A 16,039-nucleotide genomic window follows, 5' to 3' on the forward strand; every position below is an offset into this window, starting at 1 on the left:
CACCGATGGCTATGGTAGGCCCTCACTGCCTTGACATGGCCGATGAGAATGACCAAATTTATCTATCTGTATCATATTCCCATCATGATCCCCTCTATCGAATCAGGAATCTGTCTACTCAAAGATCACGAATCTTTCAGAACAACCATCATGAATTTTATGATCCATTCGTTGAATGTCTGGAACAATATTACTTGGTGAGTCATGTTGCAGGTAACAAGCTTCAGTCCTTCCTCGCACTTGCTGAGAAACTTGGTGCATAACAACACACACTCACAAGAGGCCTCCGAGGCTTGTTGAAAAGCGGTAGTCACGGAAGAGGTAAGCATGTGTGTTGGGTGGTTGTGACACATTCTTCCACCCAAAGGCGAGACTTTCTCTCCCATGTGCAAGTTTTTCAAGCTTTTTCATTTTTTGTTGCACACTATTTTTTATCTGTTTTAATCGCTTGTATCTTTGTGATTGCAAGTCGGGTATGCCTACAGTGTCTTCATTGGAAATTTCATTTCACGTAACCCTGACCATTTAACGTAGGGGTAGGAGTAGTGTTTGATTTTTCGCTTGTCTTTGCTTTCTGGTTTACATGATTGTTTGCTCGCGAACTTAGTTGCGTTGCTTAATCGTTATTGTTTTCACCTTGTTTGGTTTACTTACTATTTTTGTTTATGTTTGTTTTGTTTTCTTTGTATATTACTATTTTTGTTTACAGAAATAAGTGATGCCAACTACTACGTTCTAGATTTTTAATAGAGTATGTGGCTAAAATTTGAAGAGACTTGTGACACTACATCACTTGGCCAGTCTTGTGTCCGTCTTCTCTGTGGTTGGGTATAACCTTCGGCCAATGAAGTATTGACGGAAAATAAGAAGTGTATGCAAGGGAAGTTTCAGCCTAACCATGAACCTGTGTCTAGAATGGGAATCCCCATGCCTGTACTCAGCCTTCTGCTCTGTGTGTTCAAGCTCATCCAACTAGTAGAAACGAAGAAGGGGAAAATCTAAATGAGTAAACCTATGCCAGAGGTCTTATATGCTTCTCTTAAGGAACAACCTCTTCTGCTTTCAATAAGTCGGGATCCCTCTTCTGCCCCAAAAATAAATAAGTGCCTATGCACAGCCCTCTTGAAAAATATAAAGGTGAAAGAAGAGAAAGGCTTCCTGTGCAGCGAGGTGAAGCATACAACTCCACCGGGGTACTGACCAGGCTCGTTTCCAATGGAGCAATGTGTGTGTTCCTGCGTGACTTCGTTGGGGTACTATCCAGGTGTACTGGTAGCAAAGCAACACCAGAGATGAAAAATTATACTCTGAAAATCTTCAACTCGAGAGCTAAAATACCCTTCCCGGATTTGAAACACTGAGATCTAAGCTAAACTTTTGATTGTGTTTGACTGAGTTGGAAAAAGGTGAACCATGTATGTCCATGGGGTAAGTGGGAAACTGAATTAACCTACACAATGATTCAATACTCCTCTAAAGACCAAGGCCCTGTGCTAGAAATGAACTGAAACATAGAAGCTGGAGTTCTACCAATGTGTCGCCAAGTGTTGTAGAGGCTACAACCACCCTCCAAAATTTTGGCCTGCTCTAATTTCAGAGCCTCCCTTGAAGAGTTTCACTTGATGACTGCACACACTCGGGTTCACTCCGTGAGCTCATGTGAGTATTTACATCTGACTTACTTGATTCATTGCATTCAATTCTCTGCATTCTGATGTTTCAGTCATGCTTGCAACCATGTTTTGGTTATGCTTAAAGTCTTTGCTTCGTACGTGCTTGTTGTATTCGCTATGAAAGCATCTGTCACACTCACACACGGAGTCACATTCACTATTACGCAACGTCATCTCGATCAATGAATGATCAATCATGAGTGTCGCGCTTGTCGCTTACATCGTCAGTCAGTCTTGTTGAACATGTGTGTCTAGATGGTTTCGTCATCTCGTCGTCAAGTCATGAAAGTGTGTGTTCGTATGATAACCTATGCATCTTTCGATTGTTCACACTCTTAGCCATTTGTGTTGAAAGTTTTGATGACGAGACTCCCCTCTAATAGCCGGGCCATCACCCCGCCATCGACTCGATCGACTGTCAACCAGAACTGTGCAAAAGCACCAAGCTAGTCTTTTCAAGCTGCGCTGCCCGCAAGAAATTCAATCAACTCTCATGTTGGCCACCCGGACATTCGAACTCGGCAGTCACCCCGGGACTAACTCCCCTAAAAAATTACACAGAGGCTACTGACCTCACCCGCTCAACTGACTGAGGAAATTGCCAGACAGGTTGGACAGACACCAACTGCCAGTCCCTGTCTCCCTCATAAAATTGTGTAGTTTTCCCAATCAGACATCCCGACAGTCGACCAACTGTTCATCTTAGAAATTGAACAATGTTCATGAGAAGGCCTTCAGCTACCCATCAGTCAGCTCATCTAAGAAATTGCACAGATATGATCAACAGGCCAGCCTCCTGACCTCAGTGCAGTTTTCCTTGCCAGCAACCCCTAGCAGTAGACTGCCAGTTCCCTCTAGGAATTGCGCAGTTTCTGTTACCATTCTCCTGGGCAGCCAACTAGAATTTCCCTCTAGGAATTGCGCAGTTTTGGCTACCGGTGACCCCAGTAGCCAACTGGTAGTTCCCTTAGGGAATTACACAGTTTTGGTTGCCAGTGACCCGGGAAGTTCCCCAGAAAAACTGTGTAATCCCTACTTGTTGACCCTGCATGCAGCCCGGCCCGTTCCTCTGGAAAATTGCACAAATTTGGCTGTCCATCCCCACTGCCCATTCATTCTGAAAAATTCCCAAAGCATGCCTGCCTTGTCTTCCAGCAACCCAAACTGTTCCTCTCAAAATTTGTGCATTTTTACCTCCCAGCTGAGCCAGACCTTGGAGACAGTCATTGTCGACTCAAACTGCTTGTCTCCATCTCTCATTGACTCTTGTGCAATTTTCATTAGAAGTTGCCCAGAGCAATCATCCCGCATCACAGCCTTCCTGCCTCTCCCGGTCACTTGCATCTGAATGATCATGTGTCATGATAGACTAAGAGGTTTTGGATTTGATGTCATGTTGTCATGAGTGACTGGAGGTACATGTACACCAATTAACATGTCAAGACGACGAATGGGATGAACGAAGGGAACACATGTAGAATGACAGGTTCACCAATGGATGAACGAACGAAGCATGCGAAGTGGATGGACGCGACGAATATGCACCTTTGTGAGCAGATAAGCCTATCAAGCCTTCCAACATGAAAGAAAGGAACAACATGGTAAAGCTTCATCAAGTGAACCAAGGACCATCGAAGACTCTGTGCACTTCGCCAAGCGGAGGTGAGGCTATGATACACCTTGAAGACATCCATCATCCAACAACACTATAGCTTGACATGCACTCCAGCAGCAGCACGAATGTACCAGCATTGTCATGTCAAGTCATGTCGAGTCACGTCATGAGTCATGTCGTCCACATCTCCACCATGGGCTTGCTGTCAATCAATGTCATGTAACATGGAAGTCCAAGAGACCCACTTGTTGAACAAAGAGTCATGTAAGTCGAAGAGTCATGGAAGTCAAATGGTCATAAGGGTAGTCAAATAACCACAAGGGTCAGTTTCACCCTTGGCTATAAATACCCCCTCATTTGTACATGCAAAGGACTTTTCACCTCCGCTCTTCCCACATAGCCAAGAGAGTCTATAATCTTTTCTTTGAGGAGTAAGTAGCGGCTCCAATGCCTCGCTGACGGGGTTAGTGATGTATGGTGTAACGATATGTCTTGGAACTTTCGCTTAATTCAGAAGCAAGTTAACAGGCCAGCACGTTTTCACACATGTATTGTATCTGTTTTATGACTAATATTTAACACTTGTAACGCATGTTGCTTTAACCTGTGTTCTACATCTGAATTGTTTCATTTTTTGTAATGCATAATCTATTAATGGAAATGTGTTGTATATGTTGTTAATGTTGTCCCGTCCATGTCGACTTCTCTGTCAGACATCAGACATACCTTTCACTTGAACCTTGTTGTAACAATCGTTGCACTCGTTCAGACTATTCCATGAGTGTTGTATGTGTTATCTTACCTTGTATGTTGTGACTGCCGCATTCGAGTGGACTGCTTCACTAGAAGCTATGTATGTCCTTTTGCGTTGTGTGTTCCTAGTCGAGTTGGCACTGATCCCTTTCAACCTGGAACTCCTTCACCTTCTTCCCCTCACAATGAAAGAACCATTGACACAATTACACTTACACTCACCAGGCATGCGGACCTCACTTCTCGAAGACAAAGCGAACCACTCTCTTGTGCTAACAAGCAAGAGTTGAGGCAAATCCTTAAGACAATGGCAACCGGGCCATCATACCAGATGGGTCTCCCACACCAAACGGTGTGAGGTCTAGTTGAGACTTCATACTGGGGTGATCCCCTAATGTTGTCGGATCCAACACCGTCAACAGGTGACTAGTTGTGTTTGCATTCATGGATGTGACACACTAATTCACAAATACATCAAATAAGTTCTCATGTATGAACATGAATACAAGAATGGGGATGCCTCTCATACATGTGCTAGTAATACATATATAATGAATGATAATGATGCTCCGAATAATTTTGAGCGGCATGAATACTGATGTAGACCTTTGGTGATTATGTTCCATCCATGTCATCATCCACATCAATTGATGCATATCCCAATGAATGGGCACATATCACAATAAAATACAACACTTATCCCAATGTCATCAAATGTAGTTATATATAGGTACCCGAATCATTAGGCACCGTACACACACCCCAAGGCATGGTACGCATATCCCAAAGCATAACACCCAACCTGTAATGCACAACTAACTTAAGTAGTTGTTAGAAAGGTTCAAAATTGAACCTGTCACAACTCGTCAAGAGGGATGTAGCATGTCCCAGAAGTGCTAAGTTAAAATTAAGCATTGAAAAAAATGTAAATTTTTATTTTTACTGGTTTAAAAAAAAATAGATATTATAACAAAATGCCCTCTGAAGGGCTATGAGATAATTTACTAGATATTCCTAAATGTTCCTAGAGGCTGGGCCTGGACCCTGGTTGGTAACCTGGAAAGTTTCTTTGATCTCGTATCTAAAAATGGTAATGTACAAAGTACAACCAACATTTCAACCATTGGTTCCAGGGAAATTATTTTGAAGACAACTTAAATTCATTATGTGGATGTTGCATTGCCGATGTGTGGGCTTCAATCTTCATATGATTTTGTAATTAATTGTTGTACTCTGCAGGGACTAAGAAATGGATCGCATAACACAAATTTCAAGCAGCAATAAATCATCTTCAATTTCCATTGTATCGTTGTCCTACATGCACTTACAACTGATGTGAAGTTTTAGGTGAACATCCCTGACAACTTCAATGCCATCCTGTGGCCAAAATAACATAGGAAATAAAGCATATACAATGGGCGTCAGGCGATTGAGGCCCTGAAGCGTTCATATTGCATCCAATTGGGAGTTGGATTTTGGGGCAGAATTTGGCATCCAACACCCATTTGTTAGTATCAAGATTCAAGACTCGCAATTGTTCAAAACCAATAGTTGGTGGAGTGAATGCCAAAGGGACCAACCATTGTAAGCTTTGTAATGCCGCTAACATCATGGTTACTTGCCATCAAATGGGAGGTCTAAAACTAATAAATGTTTCAAATCTATGCTATGCTTCAACGTTAAAAGGTTTTCATTTTTCTCATGTCTTCAACATTTGTAATTGATTGCTTGCAATGTTGGGATGTTCTTTTTAATGTATAGTTTCTTTGCACTCATCTTTGAACAACCTCCATGGCATTTTGTTGTCAGATCTATTACAATCATTTATAAACCAGGGCATAAAATAAGTAGAGAAATAGAAACATAGGAAACATATAAAAATGAAATGAATGACACTAGCTATAGAATAAAAAAATAAATTGTATCCCACCGAATTTATAGCAAAGAGTTTTTTGTGCTTCCTATTTCTGTAAATTATAACCCCTCACCAAGTGTTGTTGCTTTTACATTAACATAAACCCTCACCAACTGTTGTTGCTTTTACATTAACATAAAGCCTCACCATAAATGTTAATAGTCTCAGTTTTTTGAAGTTTTTCCTATTAGAAATATTTGCTTGGAAAGTGAACATCAAGTATAGGGATGCATACCATTTTTTGGTGAAAAAAAAATGTTGAACTTTCTTGATTGAACCATAATGTACTAGTATCTTTTTCTCTATTATAAACCAGTTGGTTTTTTTCTTCTTATAAAAAAAAAACCCTCACCAATTGTTTTGTTCACATTAATTTAAATTCTCGCAAAAATACACAGTAATTTTTGGTACAATATAACTCACCTTATGTTCCCCTGACCTAAGGCCTAACAATTTCGTTACACAATAATTTTTTGTATAATATAGCCCCTCACTGTATGTTTTGTCCCTTACCCAAGGCCTTAAGACTGTAATAAACTACGCTAAATAAAACTGGGTCTATCATTTTCATGTTAAATTTGTTTCCATTGTTAGCTCTTGTTTTTAAAGAAGCATACAAATAGATAATTTAACAACATGTATTATAATTTTAATATGCAAATTTTAACACAAATATTATAACAAAGTCTATCATTTTTCATTTTAATTACAGGGTCTATCATTTTTTGTTTCCTTTATTAATTCTATTTTTAAAAGAAACATATAAATAGACTCATGTATGGCATATAAATACACAACATGTATTATAGTTTTAATAAACAAATTTTATAACAAGGTAACATAAGTGTTAAATTTCATGGAATGAAAATAGAAATAAATTAGGAAATACTTTCAAACTTAAGATTAACAAGACACCATAACTGTTAAATTTACTAGAATAAAACTGAGTCTATCATTTTTTTTTTAAGAAACATATAAATGGACTCATGTAAGGCATATAAATAAACAACATGTAATATAGCTATAATAAGCAAATTTTATAACAAGGTAGCATAAATCTTAAATTTCATGGAATGAAAATAGAAACAAATTAGGAAATACTTTCAAACTTGAGATGATTTGGAGCTAAGTTGAATTAGAGAGATCTTTAGTTGTGGAATGAACATAAAAATAAAATAGTAAATACTTTCAACCTTCAGCTGAGTTGGAGTGAACCATCCATCCAACTAAAAACAACCTTTCTTGCTACCTATCCCCAGGGAACTCGTTAAATTCCTTATGACAAATTTGTTTAAACAATGATATTTTGCACAACCTAACCCTTCACTAATTGTTCTGTTCACAAACTAAATTCCTTCCAATTTGTGATGATACAATATTGTATTTATGTTTGTAGTACTTTAATGAGGTGACTTTTGGAGGATTTTGCTAGAACATTTTAATATGAATTTTGGGTTAAGTCAGGATGGAAATTGGGATAATTATAATTTTAGATGGTTAAATCTAAGCCATAGAGTTCTTCAATACAATAAATCTATTTCTACATTCAAAAATATAATTTAAATGACGAAACACCAACATCTTATCAAGAATATAATCATGTTAATTCTAAGAAAAACAGAAAATCACCTGGCCTTTATGTTTTATTTACACATTAAATCAAAATCTTTACACCTTATAAATTAAGTTGATCCAATATCCATAAACCTTCTCCAACTAATCATAAAGTATTTTTCTATACCTAGTTATAATACAATGTAGAAGCTTTTCCCAACATATCATGAGGTAATCTCCTATGCCCTTTGTTTTCTCACTTCATCCAACGTATGCATAAATTTTAAAATCTCTTCATTTGCCGCTTTGATTTTGAGTCAATGCACCATGAATTAAATCTTGATATAATTATTCGATCTGACAATGATAATGATTGGGATCTTGAATGTGGCCATGGATTAGTCATGTGATAGTAATTGGAACATTGTGTGTAACTTAAAAAACATACCATAATAATCTGATTGCAACTGTTGACATTATATGGTTGCCTGGTGTTTCTTTATTAGTTTACAGTTTACATTTATTCTATTTTCTTTCATTTTATTTTAGCTGTATTTAGTTTAGATTAGAGTTCATGTAATAACATGAGTAATTAACGATTTTATATTAATTTATAACATTGAATAAAATAGCATTGACAATATTGAATTGAATTGGTAAGTTACAAATAAATTACTAGCAGAATCCATTAACAATTCATTAAGTTTCATTCAATTGAGGATAGCGAGAATCCATTAAAATCGCATAGAATTGATTTTAGAAGTAAGAAGCACATGGGGCCAGAAAGTAGTGATCAAATTTGATAGAAAATGAAATAAATGTAGAGATAATATATTGTTTTCAATTGAAATGTATTTTTTTAATCTCTTCATTATATAAGGGTTACATGAATATATGCCCTTCTAATTCAAATTAGAATGAACCTTTGAAATTTGATCATTGGTTGTTAGGCAACAACATAGATAAGATAATTTAGCACAAATAAAATAATAAAATGTTATCGATTTATTTAGAATCAACTGAGGGGACAACCTTTCCTTGCTACATGCATCTATGGGTTAAGACATAAGATATTTCCCAAGTCCTCTTGCTTAGAGTAGGTAAATAATGTTAACTTATGGAAAAGGGGATATAAGGGTAGCCCATGGATTAACTTTCAAATTATGATATGGCGGGTCTATATATAGTCCAACTAACCAATTTGATTACGGCTAAGGGTCTTTACTTACTTGCAAACCTTACTAGAGGGAGTTTTTTTTACTTAGCCTACACACACTTCCCCTTTCTTCTTATTTTTTGTTTTTCTTTATTTCTTCTCAATCCCTTTTTTTGCTTTAGATAGGAATTATGTTGTTATGTCTTTGAAGGCGGGGTGGGGGAGAGGGGCATAGTGAAATAGTTAGTTTTTTCTTTGCTTATATGTTTTTCTCTTAACCTATTTAGCCTTTTATTTTTTCTTTATTTAGTTAAGGCTTGAATTTTTTGTTTTATTTTTTTATTTTTTCTCTTGATCCCTTTGATAAGATTTGATAATTTTATCGTAAGTTAGGGGATATTTATTTTTATGGATAAGAAGAAAAAGTAAGGGAAATTGATGAAAAGTGTTTAGTATGGGGGGGACGTGACTGTGCTACCTACCTTGATTTCCTAATAGTACTCGGTGGCTTAGATTAAGGCACACTTAACTATAAGTAATATGTCTTGACATGATGTTGATCACTCATCATGTCCAAGGAAAATGATCAACATTGATAGAAAACCTTGTGGGGTATAAGAAAGACTCTCTTCCATTTTACATAGGTAGCACTCCTCTCTCAATTAATGGAAGATTCTTTTCATGTATTCAAATGAAACCAGTCGGTGAATGCTAAGGAACAAAACCCCCAACAAATATTCTAATAAAGATCTGATATAGTAGATTTAGTTGTAAATTACACCATCTCAATGATAGAAAGGAATGGGAATAAATATGACTGCAAAATATTTTTATTTATAGGATATGCATGCAAAAACCTCAAAAGCCTCTTGTTATGGAAATGGTATTAGAAATGATGTTTACATCATAATACTTATAAATAGTAAAGTAAAGGTTATGAGAAGATTGGATTCCAACATACAATAAATATAACACACTATATCATTAAGCTAGATGAAAAGAAAAAAAGCATATTTACAAAGAACTTGTTATGAACCTTGCACCTTAAAAATGATAAGAGACCAATACTTACAGTCCTCTTCGAGGAGGAAACCTCCTTTTACAATGAATACAAAGTATAAAACAAGATTTGATGATCCTAAGACTAGGTCTCCTTCGTATATATATATATATATACAGAAGACAAAGGGTACAAATATAGTAAAATGGGACCATGAAAGGTTCTGACCCGCATAACAATATAACAATAGAAATGTGATCACTCAATATATAGGGCTTAATAAAAGTTTTTAGGGTTAACATGGAGCTTATATAGGGATTAACTTGCCTCTCCCTTCAAATAAGCATTGTCCTCAACACTTGACTATCCACGGGTGTTTCTGCATGAGAACTCATCTTCCCATGTCACTTCTTCCACTAGTGGGTTCTTCCATTTGATGAGGTACTCAATAGTTGTTTCATTTCTCAACTGCTTAATCATTGTTTCTAGTATTGCTTCTAGTTCTATTGTGATTTTCTCTTCTTCATTAATCTCTAGTAAAATATTTTGGATTGGGATCTTGTCATCAATTACCTTCTTTAAGCAAGAAACATGGAAGAATGTATGTACACATGAAGATGGAGGAAACTCCAATTTGTACTCCATACTTCCAATCCTCTACAACACCTTATAGGGGTCATAATACATCAATGATAATTTATTATCCTTCTTTTGTTGCTTGAGGGACATTTGTTTATATAGTTGTAGTTTTGCAAATACCCAAACCCCTACTTCAAATTACCTTTCATTGTGATGTTGATTTGCTTGTTGTTTCATCCTATTTTGTGCTACAATCAAGTTGTCCTTCAACAGTTTGAGAACTTCTTGTTGGTTTTGTTTGTGGACCTCTATTTCTTGAGGCTATATAGTCCATTTCAAGGGTGACATGATGGATAGAGGATGATATCCATAAATTTCCATAAATAGTGACATTTGTTATGACGAATGGAAGGATGTGTTGTACCACCTTTATACCAAGTAAAACCATTTGATCCATTATGTTTGTTTATAGATGAAAAGTAACATAGATATCCTTCATAACAGTTATTCACAATACCTATTTTCCTATTAGATTGAGGAAGCTAAGATGAGATGTGAGCCAATTGAGTACCCATACAAGAAAATATTTCAATCTAGAAATTTCCAGTGAAATTGGATCTCTGCCACTTACAAGTATATTAAGTATTCCATGTAGTTTTTGTACTCTTTCCATGAATGTTTCTGCCACTATAATTGCTTTAAAAGGATGAAAAAGAGAAAAAAAAAAATGGACATACATTGTCATTGGATCTACCACTACCATAATTACACTCTTTCCTTCATATTTGGGAAAAGTTATAATAAAATCCATTGAAACTTCTTCCCAATGCTAGCTTGGTATGGATAATGGATAAAGCGGCCCTAGGGTATTGATTGTTTCTCCCTTATTTTGTTGGCATACCACACATTTAAGCATAATTTTTTGCACATTTTCTTTAACACCTTCCCCAAAAAATATTTATTGATCCTTTGGTATGTCTTTAAGAACCCTGAATGTCTTCCTACTCAAGAAGTGTGTAATTCATAAAGGATATTATATTTGAGTTGAGAATTATTATGAAAGTATTGAGCGATCTTGATACCACAAGAAAGCATTCTTCTACATGAATTTTTCAACTATGTCAATGCCCTCTTTTAGTTGTTGAATGATATTGTATATCTTCTCATCTTGCTTTCGTTATATCCTTTGCTTCTTCCATCGAGTCACATTCTGCCACAAAATTTTGTTTTCCCTTTTTGTAGATAATTTCAAAGTTATAATTCAACATCTTTCTAACCCATTTTTGTTTCTCTTCTAAATATATTCTTTGTTCCAAAAAGTACTTCAAACTATCATGGTTTGTTTTTACTTTGAAGTGTCTTCCTATCAGGTATGGATGTCATTTCTTAATTGCATGTAGTATGGCCAAACTTTCATTTTCATAGATAGGTTTGAGTATTATTTATTTCTTTTAAGTTTGCTACTTTTAGAGGCAAGGGGCATTCCTTCTCGCATAAAAAATACATTAATGCCATGGCACGGGGCATCACACTCCCTAATGAAGGTTTTTGTAAATTCAAGTGTTTCCAAGATGGGAGTTGTACACATGGCCTCTTTTAAGTTTTTTAAAATATTTTTTTGCTTCTTTAGTCCAAGAAAATTCTTCATTGTTCATTAATTTTGTTAGAGGTGCGACTATTTGACCATAATTCTTGAAAAATGTGTAGTAATATCCTATTAATCCTAAGAATCCTTTGAGTTTCTTCTAAGCATTGAGGATTGGTCATTTCGTCAAAGCTTTATGTTTGTTGGGATCCACTCTGACACTCTCATGGGATACAATATGACCCAAATATTCAACTTCTTTAACCACAGAGGAACACTTGGAAGGATTTGCATATAGTTTACACTCTTCCAATCATGTTAAGACTTTGTCAACATGTTATACATGCTCTTCCCAGGATATATTTTAGAATAGTATGTCATCAATAAATATTAACACAAATTTTAAGGGTTTGAAAATAGAATTCATCAAGATTTGAAATGTTGAAGGTACATTTGTAAGTCCAAATGGCATAAACAAAAAATTGTAATGACCTTCATGTGTTCTAAAGGTTGTTTTGTGAATGTCTTCTTGTCTTATTATGATTTGATTATATTCCATAAATGGAGATCCAAATTGGTAAAGAAAATATCTCCATAAAATTCGTCAAATAATTCATCAATGAAAATAAGAGGAAACTTATCTTTGTTTGTCAAGTTGTATCTGTAATACTTTCTTGCATTTTTGTCGAATGGTCATGTTTTCCATCCATGATACAACAATGAAGAGGTGTAGTCTAGGTCATTCAAAGGGAAATCAAAAGGGAGAGGCAACACATTGAATCACAATTTTAGAGAAGGCTCAGCATATTGGGGGTTAGTATCAGATGGGAGACCCAAAATTTTGGGAATCGAAATTTAGAGGGACGAAATGAAAAGGAAAGCATCGAAATTCGGGAGGCGATCACATCAGAACCTGATATCAGAAGAATGGAAGGAAGGTATATTAGGGCCTGATATCAGAAGGCTAAACATCGAAGTAGAGGGCACAACAGGTCCCAAATCTTGGAGGGTTGGTCATTTCGGGACGTCGGAGATTGGGATGTCATAACCTTTTAAAATAATGATTCTTATAAGTCCCAATATTGCCGAGAAAGGGAAAAAACAAATGAATCGTTGAAAATCCAAGGACCCCAGAGACCCTATCTCTCCTCAAGACTAGACACATGGAAGTTGATTTTGGCATTTGTGAGGGCCCAATGGGGCAAATATGGAAGACACGTGTCACCACCAAGGAGGCTCCACGTGGAGATGATGACATCAACGTAATGTCATTTTGGAGGTTGGCTTTTCAGAGGAAAGAGATTTCGTAACCCCCTGTCTAAAATGTTTTATAAAAAGTTTCAATCCAATGGAGGGGCTTTGATGTTGTTAGCACGTGGTCATGAGGACTCAAGGGACCAAGGGTGTAGAAAAGGCGGAGCACCCAGGCGCTATGTTGAATATCAGAGGTCCGAAATTTCAGACCCCTGTTGTAATTGTGTTTTTGAAAAGACTCTGATGAAGGGGCTCTGATGTTATGTGGTACTAGGTCATGAACATTAAAAGAACTGAGGGCTATAAAACAATTATAAAGGTAGTTAGGCCCCCAACAAGAGCCCGAAGGTGTAAGCACCAAAGCGCCCAAACCACTGGTCACGACACTCGGTCCTATTGGGGAATTGAGATGAGAGGGATAAAATAGGAAATTATTATGGGCTCATATCTTCATTTAAAGATCAAGAAGGTTTAGGGGCAGATTTCAATCCAGCTCCACCTAACCAGCCCTCGGAAGCATTTCAGGGGGAGGGGGGGTAACTTGCGCAAGCGATAGATAAGTGTTACCCTCGGAGTTGAAAATTCAAAGGGGTGGGCCCATCGATCCGACGACCCAGGTTGGTTCTGAGGGGTAACCGTTGGATCTAGCCTCATGTTCTTTTACCCACCAGAGGATGGTGGGGACCACCTGCCACGTTATAAGTCTGCCAGGGCCATTTTCAAGTGAGGGATGAAATTAAAAGGTAAACAATAACTTCTCCACCCCTGCTCCCATGCACTTGTCATCTCTCATAGCTCAATCCCATTCCACCATGTGTCCCCCCTGTAATGTCATCCCACGATAGACGATCATTGTCCTCTCTCCACAAATAAAAAACCCTTCCCCTGCTCTAAAATTTCAAATTTGTTTTGTTGTCCCGATACAATCTCCTCCCACCATTCGTCTGCTCTGTAATGTTGTTCAAGTACTCAACTAGTTTGAATGTTGTTTTCAGTTGTCGCAAGGAAAACCAAGTAACCAGTCAGTCCCCTGCACCTGAAAATTATTTGAATACTCATTAAAACCATGAAGAAAGCATCCCCAAAGACCCATAAAGCCTAGGGAGCCAAAACCTCATGTAATGTCGAACCTCTCATGGCACTGAGGCTCAAATTTTAGACCCCTTAGTTCTTTCCACCTATCAGACCTCCGGTTTGACTTGTATGGCCACCATGTCCAAGGAGAGGACCCATTCCATGTAGTTGACTTAGGGTTGTATTATCATATCGCCCCTTCTGTACATCACTTCCCCGAGTTTGTGTTTTGGTTAATTGAAACTTACATAGAGGAGAAGAACTATTTTGTTTCCCCCACTGTAGCGAAAATCCTAGAGGTGACCCCAGAGCTAATCCAAAAGGCTCTAGTTTACCCAAGCTCCCCTGAACCCCAGCAGTTCACATAAATCACCCTGGTTTATAACTACACTACCATTCCAACATTTGAACAATAATCTTTTCTGCAAATGGTTTTAGCCCGACTTATAGTCCTTTCCCATTGTTGATAGTTTCCCAATAACTATCTTGTTTGAGTCCATACAACCTATATTATCTGTGATTTCTCACATGTTTGGAGATGACAATGCTAACATGGTTAACAAAGCATACTTAGAGTTTCTCAGGGAGATGATGCAACCAGGTCATCTATTTAACATACTTTCTTACTTGGATGAGTCCATAAAATTCCAGTTATTCCATTTTTCCACCACTTCATACTTTAGGTATTATTATATGTTGTTCTATCTATTTCTGTACACCCATGTGGAGGAGATTGAATGCCCATGCCTTAGTCTGGTGACCCTAGGCAAACAAAGGAAGTGTGTTTTTGAATTTGGCGTTGTTGTTAGGAGGAAACCAGAGTTCATTTCCTCCTACATGGCCATTGCTTATAAAATTATTCATGATGTTTCCCATACAAGAATTATCCCTCAGCGAAAATAAATCCTTCAACTGAGGCCACCAGGGTGGGATACTGGTACCTATTTTAGGATTACAAAAAACTTTGGGTCTATAAGTGTGAGCTTCTTCCATACTGCTTTCCTATATTCATGCATATGAGGATATTTTCCCTTGAGTTTATTAGACAAAGTTTTAATGTGGACCAGGTCCAATTTGTCCCTGCCAAGAAGGGATATATGTTCAAGTTGGGAAAACCTATAGGGCCTTTTATTGTTAACTATAGACAAGCCTTCTTGGTAGCTAAGGAATTACTATAGAAAATGAAATGAAATTTGGGAGATGTTTAGCATTATGATCCTCATGGGGTCATTGCAAAGAAAAGAGAAAGCACAAAAGCTTCAACTTATGATCATGAAGATAGGCCTAAACTTGAATAGAAAGCTAACCTCGATTCATGGCCTATTAACACATAGATGGAGTTTGAGACTCCAACAACAAAGGACAAGGCTAAAAAAAGGATCGTTGATGAGACAGGGGATGTAGAAATGGAAGATGTACAAACTAGTAAAATGCCCAAGGCTTAAGAGATAGAAGAAGAATACATCGAGACTAGGTTGGTAGAGATAAAACCATACCAACCAGGCTTCCAGGTGACTTTGGAAGACCCACTACAAGCTGTTGCCTCATCATCCTCAGAGGTAGCCATTCTGATTTCAATAGGAAGTACAACCACAGTTGAACCTAGATGGTTTGTTAGAAAGGCAATTGAAGAAAGGAACAAGGAAATAAGGGAGGATATGCAATATAAAATGGCCTCCCATTCAGTGTCATACCAAACCAGACTTCTGGATGTTATGGATTTGGAGAGAAATCAAATGAAGTTATCATTGCATCACCCAATAACATAGTCACTACCATCAGGATCCCAGTTTAAGGCTCTGGATGTCTCCTTAGACTTGGCAAGTGTCCCTCTGCCTGATAAGATCAACTTCCACATGCAAGTGGGGGAGATGATTTACA

Source organism: Pinus tabuliformis, chromosome J (assembly GCF_031772625.1).
Source record: "Pinus tabuliformis cultivar Carrire ecotype Pingquan chromosome J, CPIR1, whole genome shotgun sequence".
Lineage (NCBI taxonomy): Eukaryota > Viridiplantae > Streptophyta > Pinopsida > Pinales > Pinaceae > Pinus > Pinus tabuliformis.